Here is a 9,090-nt window from a genome sequence, read left to right on the forward strand (position 1 = left end):
TAAAGAGATAGTGTTAGAGACCTAAATTCCACTCCCCCCCATATAGTTTGTTTTTTTTAATTGGGACCATATTACATTTACAGTTAACATCCAATGGACCAACATAGTTCACTGAGAGACATAATCCATAATAGTGAGGAGGTTTAGTGCACAAATTCTGGAGCCAGGTGACCTCGGTTCAAATCTCAGCTCTTCCATTTATTACCTGTGTGTTCTCTGTGCTTCAGTTTCTTTGGCTATAAAATGGGGAAAATTAATGATAACTACTTCCATAGGTTTATTGAGAGTATTAAGTAGGTTAGTAGGTCTGAAATACTTAGAACAGTGTCTGGAAATTAGTTAGAACTTATTACAATTACATGTTAAAACTTCAGATCATTCAGAACTTTATTTTTTTTAATTTAAAAATATCCCACTTAAGCTCCTCCCCTCTCACTTTAACCTCATTTCCCTCTCCACTGGCAAGTTACTTTGTGATCATCCTTCAAGAGTTTTACTATCATTTTAAATCATGAACTGTAATATACTTACTAGTTGGCAACTTGTTTTTCTCACTTAACCATGTATGTATCTAGGAGATATTTCCAGGTCACTAAGTCTACCTCCTTTTTCTTATGCGTATCACAATATACCACAGCACGAACACTCCACAATTTGACAAATGTCTTTTTGATGGTATGGAACCAAAAAAAGGAGTTCTTTGGAAAGTAACCTCATAGGGTGATCTGATCATAAATTCCTAACTGGGCAGGTCGTGGCGGGTACTCACACCCCAGGTCTATAACTTCTTTAGTAAAAGGTTTATCTTTACCTTAAGCAAGCCCTGCCCATTGTTTTTATGCAACTAGGCTAGTGCACCTTTGAAATAAATTGCAACCATCCTCAAGAAAGCATATAATCTTGTTAACTATCCTGTAATCCAGTCCCTGCCTTGCTTTCTCCCACCTCCATGTTTCTTTCTTAATTTCAAATGCATAAAATAAGATGCAAAACTGTTATTCCCTGGAGCATTTCAATCTTGCTCCCGGCATAAGTTATCATTTTGGCTCAAACAAACTCATAAAAATGCTCTTCAGGTTTGGATGTTTCTTACATTGATAGATATCTGGGTTGTTTCCAATTTTCCACTATTGTGTTCACTTTTTACACATTCTTTTTATTTTGTAATTCAAAACCATCAAGCTGAAGCCTAGAGGCTTCCTCATTTCACCGTTATTGCTCATTTCCTATTGAGCAAAGCTTCTTCCTCAGGTCGGCTCTTGCCACACCCTGCAGGGGTTGGGGCTTTTTCCACAGAAAGAAGAAGTGGAATTATCTATCCTGGGCCTTCGGAGCAGAGGCCCACACTGCCTGGCCCACACAGCACTGCCCCTGTGGCTCTAGAGGAGCCGCTAAATCACCTGATGTGGCAAAATCAGCATCACTTTGCCTCCAGTGAGGTTGACTTGCACTTAATAAGTTACAATAGTTCTGGCAACAGCTGGGATGCTTTCCCTTGACATACTTCACCACCTCATTGAAGACATATGTGTTCCAGGGTGAGTCTGTTTCCTCAGGTGATTCCAATATATGGTCCTGTTGTCAGGGGTCACTGGCAATATGATTCTGTGGCAGGATAGTAAGAAACTAGGAAAATTCCTGGGCAAGTGGAATGGAGAAATGGAGATAAGAAAATTAAACAAGGCCAAACAGTTTGGGCAGCTTGCAGCCAGCTTGTAAATCACAAGACCTTATCTGCCCCAACCAAGGACACTTGAGAAAAATGGTTTATAGCTCTCCTCCCTAAACAGAGGATGCATAGCTTAAATCACCTTGGCCTGAGAAAATAGAGAACAAAGACCCAATTAATGCCATTAGTGCCAGCTGAACCCAAGGACAGATGAAGTCTGGGGGATAAATAACAAAAACCCCAGAAGCATTTGGATGGTATCACTTGAGGGGGGAATGTTAGCCAGGACAAATAGCTGCTAGGGCAGGAGAAAGGGAAGGGGAAAAAAGGAAGAGTTTTCTCACCCACTGAACAAAGAAGTCAGCAGTTTTGAGACTTGCCAAGATAATATTGGCAGATGCCCTCATAAATTCTGGGAAAAGCTACAACAATGTAAAAAGGGAACCTTGAAATCTAGTCTATCTTGTAGGGGAACCTTGAAATCTATAGGGAGAAAAGTATAAAACCCTTGAACGCCCACCAGGTGAGGCACTCAGACTAGCTGAGTTGCCCGTTTGTGCTTTATGCCAGGTGTATTTTTAATAAATTTACTTGCTTTGCTTCAATACTGCTTTCTGTCACTCATCTGAATTCCTTCTGGTGAGTGTGACAAGAGCTGAGGGGGGAGAGTCAGCCCTTTCTGACTTGGGCGGCTCTCTGGTACAGTTCCATTTCAGAAATGCTCTTTCCACCTGGCTGGTGTGGCTCAGTGGTTGAGTTCTGACCCATGAACCAGAAGGTCACAGTTTGATTCTCTGTCAGGGCATATTTCCGGGTTTCGGGCTCGATTCTTAATAGGGTGCATGCAGGAGGGAGCCAATTAATGATTCTCTCTCATCATTGATGTTTTTATTTCTCTCTCCCTTTCCTTTCCTCTCTGAAATTAATAAAAAATATATATTTACTGAAGGCCCGGTGCACAAAATTCATACATGGTGGGGGGGTTGTGTGTCCCTCAGCCCAGCCTGCCACCCTCTCCAATCTGGGACTCCTGTCACATTCCAGGAATGCTGGCTCCCAACCGCTCACCTGCCTGCCTGCCTGATTGCCCATAACTGCTTCTGCCTGCCAGCCTGATCACCCACTAACCACTCCCCTGCCAGCATGATTGACACCTGACTGCTCCCCTGCCAGCCCAATTGCCCCTAACTGCCCTCCCCTGCTGGACTGGTCACCACTAACTGCCCTCCCTGCAGGCCAGGTAACCACCAATTGCCCCCCCTACAGGCCTGGTCACCCCCAACTGCCCTCCCCTGCAGGCCTGGTCCCCCCCAAAAATGCCCTCCCCTGCAGGCCTGGTCCCCCCTAACTGCCCTCTCCTGCAGGCCTTGTACTTCCCTACTTCCCTCCCCTGTAGGCCTTGTCCCCCCCAACTGCCCTCCCCTGCAGGCCTGGTCTCCCCCAACTGCCCTCCCCTGCAGGCCTGGTTGCCCCCAACTGTCTTCCCCTGCAGGCCTGATCCCTCCCAACTGCCCTCCCTTGCAGGCCTGGTGCCCCTCAACTGCCCTCCCCTGCTGGCCTTATTGCCCACAACTGCCCTCCCCTGCCAGCCATCTTGTGTCCACATGGGGGGTGGCCATCTTTGTGTGTTGGAGTGATGGTCAATTTGCATATTCCCGATTTATTAGATAGGATATTTTTAAAGTCTCAGGTGATGTAAAGGAAGTAAAGAGGACTGCAGGTGTTACTCATGCTTTATTTCATTGTCAGCTGCTACAATCTGGACTTGATGGGAAATGGAGGCACAAGTCCAAGTGACACAGGGCCCTTCACTTTGAGGAAAAAGGGGATACAGTAATTATACAAGATAAGGTGGGCTCGATGTTAAAGTGAGTAGTATAGACCAGAGGTTTCCAAATGGGGTCTCTTGGGGAAGCTTGTCACAACACAGGTTTCTAGATCCCTCCCTGGGAGATTCTGATTCAGGAGATCTGAGGAGTAACTGAGTCTATACTTTTTTTTTTTTTTTTTTAACTAAGTTTATACTTTTAAAAAGCTGCTCACCTTTTTATGGCAACCAAAACCATAAGCCTGGCTTGAGAAGTCCTGGTATAAATAAATAGTAGTAATGAGGTTCTGAGTAGGGAGGAGGGAGCTCATGCGTTGGGTAGCTGGGAAATCCTAGTGAGCAGGAAGGGATCCTCCTATCTGGTGAGCTTCCCTTCAGTGGCTTATAGTGGTCAAGTGTCTCCCAGAGGGCCCACTGCAGCAGGAGAAGTATAGATGTCCAGGGCTAGAGCTCTGACTGAAACTTCTCTCCCCTTGGGTGGAGGAGCAAGCCTTGTCTGTCAGAGGTGGAGAGTGATGGAGGAGGCAGAACAGGAGGAAGGGTGCATGTGAGGAAAGGTTTGAAGGTCAGTGCTATGTATCCACCCAATTGTCAGGCCTTACGCATTCAAGAGCTACTTAACCAAAAGACTGAGGCTGATTTTTGTTTTTTAAGGGAAAGGAGGGGATCATTTACATGGCTTCAGAGGTGATTGAGCTCAGACAAAGCTAGGACTTTTCTTGCCTGTGCTCCAGAGTGAGGAGGTGTGTTACCACATGAGTTGGTGAGAAAGTCATCATCTCCAATGGTTTTAAATATTTGATTTTAGTAACAGAGGCCTTAAATATTTCTAGTGGAACCTCAAGAAAGAGAAAACTTAGAAACAAAGAACTGCCCTGCTATGGTTAAATGGGGGGTTCAGTTCCTCCTTAGTCTCCCTCCTTTCTACCCTCTGGAACAACGACCATTCCCCACCTTGACTCACCCCGGCTCCCTGGGGTACCCCTCCATAGAAAGCATTTTGAAAAACACTGATCTGATCAACCTTTCGTGGAGTGCCTTGCTAGACTGCTTTCTGGGACAGCCAGATCTTCACAAAGTCATCTTTCCTGTTTCTGGAAACGTTGATCCTCAGAAGGTTCTTCCTTTTATTGACTGAGAGTTGCTCCCTGAAGTTCCACCCACTGTACCTAGTTCCCCCCCCTAAAAGTATTGTTACATTGTTCTACATGAAAAGTCTTTACATAAATATTCATTAAGAGCAATCTTCTCTTTTCCAGGCAAAAACCTCTTCACGTCTTCCAATAGATTCTCATGTGACATGGTCACTCTCTGCTGGACACACTCATTTGTCAATGTCCCTTTTAAAGTTAGGCTCCTGAAAGAGACTCTGGCTCCAGACAGGTTCGGGTCAAGGCAGCGTACAATGGGCCATTCCTTCTCTTGATCTGGACATTAAACGCTCAATTAGTGCAGCGCAGAATTACATTAGCTTCCTTGGCAGCCACTCTGCAATCTGTTTATAGTGAATCTACTGTCCATTAAACCCTCTATTTCACATTAATTGCTATGAAGTGACTCCTTTATTAAAAAAATATTTTATTGATTTTTTACAGAGAGGAAGGGAGAGGGATAGAGAGTTAGAAACATCAATGAGAGAGAAACATCGATCAGCTGCCTCCTGCACACACCCTACTGGGGATGTGCCCGCAACCAAGGTACATGCCCTTGACCGGAATCGTACCTGGGACCCTTGAGTCCGCAGGCTGACGCTCTATCCACTGAGCCAAACCAGTTAGGGCGTGACTCCTTTTTTAAAAAATAGATTTGAGAGAAGGAGGGAGGGAGGGACGGAGGGAGGGAGGGAGAGAGAGAGAGAGAGATGGATTTGGTGTACATGTATTCATGCATTCATTGGTTAATGCTTGTATGTGCCCTGGGATCAAACTGCAACCTTGGTATATTGAGAGGATGCTCTAACTCTAACTGAACTACCTGGCCAGGGCCATGATGAAGTGAATTCTTTTCTATCCTGTGCTCCTGCAGTTGACATTTCTTAATGTAAGTGTTGGACTTTACTTTTATCTTCTTTATATTTCATCCTGTCAGTTTTAGTCCAGTCACTCAAAATATTATCAATTGTCTAACCACTATACTGTACACCTGAAATTAACACAAAATAATATTGAATGTAGACTGTAATTGAAAAATAAAAAAATTAAAAATATATCATAAGATCTTCAGCTGTTCTTCAATGGGGTATAAATTCAATAGTGGCCTTGAATTTTAGTGTTACTTCTGTACATCTAGAAGACTGATAACATATATCAGGTGGCTTAGTTACATGATCTTGGAATTTGCATTTGTGGCTTTGTCAGGCTGATAGAATGTTTTGTCTTCCTTTTTAGATTCTACAGGAGGGAATGATGCTGAAGTGAAGGATTTACCCCATATCACTCCACTTAAATTTATCTGTACAGCATGTATTATCATATAATATTTTCCTTATTTACTTATTTCTCCACACTGAAATGTGAGCTCCATGAAAGCGGGATCCTGTCTTGTTCTCTGTATTCCTATTACCTAGAATAGTGCTTGGCACAAAGTAAGTGCTTAAAATGAATGAATCTAAGTATGACACAAAAGACCTACCATTTTAAAAAGATTATTTAAAAACAATGTAAAGGCTGAGCCAGGTTTAACCCAGCACTCACCTGGATGTGGATGCAGGCACATTGTTTAAATATTAAGAAAATATTACTAACATCCTTTTAGTGCTGAGCCAGAGCTACCTTTTGATAAATTAAAAAAACAAATACTGCCCTCTGATGGTAGTGTTGTTGTTTTTTTCCTTTTTAATTTAATTTTAGTAGCAATAGTTGTACATCCTCATTCCCTTAAGATCATACTATGGCTGCAGGTAATGGAGTAGGCTGGGAGGGGCTTTAAGATGCACAATGCATTTGCATCTGCATATTCCAGACAATTTTCCTAGCTACTATCCTTAGCCCCAACCCTTCCAACTAGTTTGCTTCCCCAGCCCTCTCATTCTAGAGTCCTAGTGGTTAACTTGGCAGTGCCAGGGTGGACCTTCCCAAAGGCTTATCAGAAGATAGTGACACAGCTTGCTTGCTTGGGCCAGCTGTGACCCAAACGGGGAGAGTGGCCCCTCATATGGCAATTGTCCTTTATTTGTCTAACTTCTCAACTTGGCCTTTTTCTCTTTTGCCTCAAGCTTTCCATTCTTTCTGGCTTCCTGTTCCCAACTCCTCTCCTAGGTGAAAATGTCAAAGGTTAAAAGTTTAAAATATGCCAGCCCATTATATCGAAAGCATGCCCCAAAATCTAAAAAATATATTAATTATTTTATCAGGGCTATCAGGTATCAAAGTTTAATTCTCAAAATTTAAAAAACATAACTTTCATACCAATGTAAAATGAATACATATCTAAGGCTTATTAACTCATCAATGAAGTACCAATAAAATGATTAACACTGGTTCAAAAAGTAGTTAATGTCTGCCCTAGCTGGTTTGGCTTGGTGGATAGAGCGTCGGCCTGCAGACTGACAGGTCCCAGGTTCCATTCTGGTCAAGGGCACATGCCAGGGTTTCGGTCTTGGTCCCCAGTAGGGGGCGTGCAGGAGGCAGCCAATCAATGATTCTCATCATTGATGTTTCTCTCTCTCTCTCTCTCTTTCCTTCCTCTCTGAAATCAATAAAAATATATTTTTAAAAAGCGGTTAATGTCTTATAAGCATTATAAGACATTAACCTACAGGTTATCTTCTCTATTGACAACAATTTTCAAATTAACATGGAACTAAATACACAGTGTCTGGGCTCCAATCAAACAGTAAACAACAAAGTCATACACAAATACACTGTCCTAGAAAATTAAATAATCCTTGAGAAAATTTTTAAATAATGCTGCAATATAATGTTGAAAAGACATGTGGCCCTCATCTTTCCCCTTATTTGTAAGCTTTAGATAATTTTCCTTAACACAAGTTTATATATATATATATATATATATATATACACACACACACACACATATATATATATATATATAAATTATATAGATATATGTTTCACATAAAATTTATGTATATTTGTCCTGTCAGTCTTTACCTGTTTTGGAGTGTGTTAGTACTTCGCAAGTGGTTAACAGTGGATGTGAGAGAGCAAAAACATAAATCTTATTTTGTTACTAGTTGATAACTCTAATTTCAGGATGGGAGTGTTGGTGTAGAGTGGAGGGGAAAGAGATAAAGTGAAGGAAGAGATGAAAAGACTTGGATAAAATAAACTTTGAGGGTTACATTAAGATTTTAATTATCTATTCTATTTCTATGGTTATCACACATAATGGATACCTCTAAGTTTCTTGTCAGTAGAGAATGCATCTCACCAAATATGTGAAAATTATGTAGTAGCCAGTGTAGTAACAGGAAAGGGGGACAATGACATCAACGAATATTTAGCAGTAGTGATGACAGATGCCTGGCTCTGGCTAAACTTTCCTTATAAGTATTGAGGCAGGTGGTAGTTTTGCTCTCCTAAGTACATAAGGCTACTATCAAGAAGGTCAAGGTCAAGAAGGCAACCCTAATAGAATTTGTTAACCCAATAGTTCCTACCAGAAACTGAAAAGTTCCTACATCAGGATGGTCATATTGAGGTTGGGAATAAGGAGCATTCATTCAATTTAAAGACTATCCTGTCCGTCTTCAACATGTACTACCAATTTTGTTAGTTGTTTTGCTTTGTTCTTGTTTTTCTTCTTTTGGTGGAACATATAAGAACTTTTTTCTGCCCTTGCTGGTTTTCTCAGTGCTTAGAGCACTGGCCTGGGGACTGAAGGGTTTTGCGTTCAATTCCAGTCAAGGGCATGTACTTTGGTTGCAGGCTCGATTGCAGAAGGCAACCAATCAATGTGTCTCTCTCATATCAAGGTTTCTCTCCCACATCAATGTTTCTCTCCCTGTCTGAAGTGGGAGGGGGAGAGAGAGAGAAATACTGATGTGAGAAACATCGATCAGTGCCTCCTGTAAGCACCCCAATTGGGATGCAACTGACAACCTAGGCATATGCCTTGATGGGGAATCAAACTCACAACCTTTTGGTGTACAGGGCAATGTTCCAACCTACTGAGCCGCCCCGCCAGGGGTAAAGATCTATTAATTTCATCCCTCTATATTTTCTTCTTCAAATTATTGATGCCGTTGCCCAAAACCATAGTAAGCATTTTATATCTACCCAAATGACTTTAGGATCTGGATGATTTTCTTCTCTTTGCCCCCATCAGTGTTCCCAGGATCTTTCAATATCTGAGCTATTGCTCCTCCAGGCTCCTTAATCTCGACTCCTAACTTCTTGGTTTTATGGATTGTCTTCTCCATCAGTCTTGGTCTGGAAAGTTCAGATGCTCAATGTTATCACCACCAGGACTTGCTAAACTTCTGAGATCTCTTAACTCAGCATTTCCCTTCTCTGACCCAATTGCTTTAATCACTCACCAGTCACAACTTGTCAGACCTGCCTTCTGGTGCCACCCCTTCTAGTGCTTTTCATCGCTCAGCCCCTAGATCTTCTCCAGCCTCACTAATCAG

The sequence above is a fragment of the Myotis yumanensis genome, unplaced genomic scaffold (genome assembly GCF_028538775.1).
Source record: "Myotis yumanensis isolate MYYU_CA2020_CCGP unplaced genomic scaffold, mMyoYum1.0.hap1 SCAF_2, whole genome shotgun sequence".
In the NCBI taxonomy this organism is placed as follows: Eukaryota; Metazoa; Chordata; class Mammalia; order Chiroptera; family Vespertilionidae; genus Myotis; species Myotis yumanensis.